The sequence below is a fragment of the Odontomachus brunneus genome, unplaced genomic scaffold (assembly GCF_010583005.1).
Source record: "Odontomachus brunneus isolate Ranch 3 - 2012 unplaced genomic scaffold, Obru_v1 Obru_scaffold_258, whole genome shotgun sequence".
Taxonomy (NCBI): domain Eukaryota; kingdom Metazoa; phylum Arthropoda; class Insecta; order Hymenoptera; family Formicidae; genus Odontomachus; species Odontomachus brunneus.
The window spans coordinates 40312-41064 of NW_022639708.1; positions in this window are offsets into that span (position 1 = coordinate 40312).

A 753-nucleotide genomic window follows, 5' to 3' on the forward strand; every position below is an offset into this window, starting at 1 on the left:
TTCAATTTGCTTACTGGAGTAACAATATCAGGATTAGTGAACGTAAAGTTTAAAAATCGTCGTGCGCGATGTTCTATACGTCCGTGATTTTAGCGTAAATTTATTATCGGTCCGAAGGATGCCAGTAAAGGGTATGTTAAAGGTTTAATTTTTGATAAAAACGCTTGTAAAATAGCGAATGCTGACGGTAAAATAATAGCAATAGCAAAACCGACTAACAATATTTATATATTGATGCAACCAATTAACACAGCATATAGTAGTAAAAGTGATACTAATGTGGCACAAAAGATTTGGTCACCAGTATAAAAGAGATATGAAGTTGTTAACAGATATGCTTACGGTCTTGAATTTGACGACCCAGACGAATATCCTTGTGAGACTTCTCTCAGGAGTAAGCACACGAGACAACAGGCTTCGACGAATGAATGGAAATCATTAAAACCTCTGAAGCTTGTCCACTCAGACGTTTGTGGTCCAATGGAGGAACTGTCGATCGGAGACAGATAATTTGCAAGATATTTTATTCTCTTTATCGATGACTTTTTAAGGAAACTAAGTATATATTTAAAAAAAAATAAAAGAAAAGCTGTCAATAGTAGGTGTACAAGAGGGGTTCTAACCCAGGTCCTCTGAGGGGGGTGCGGGGCGAGGGGAACTGCGGGCGCGGGGGCTGACGTCACGCGGGAGAGGGGACTTACCGACATTTCTTTTTTACCGACATATTACCGGTATTTTTACCAACATATTTAT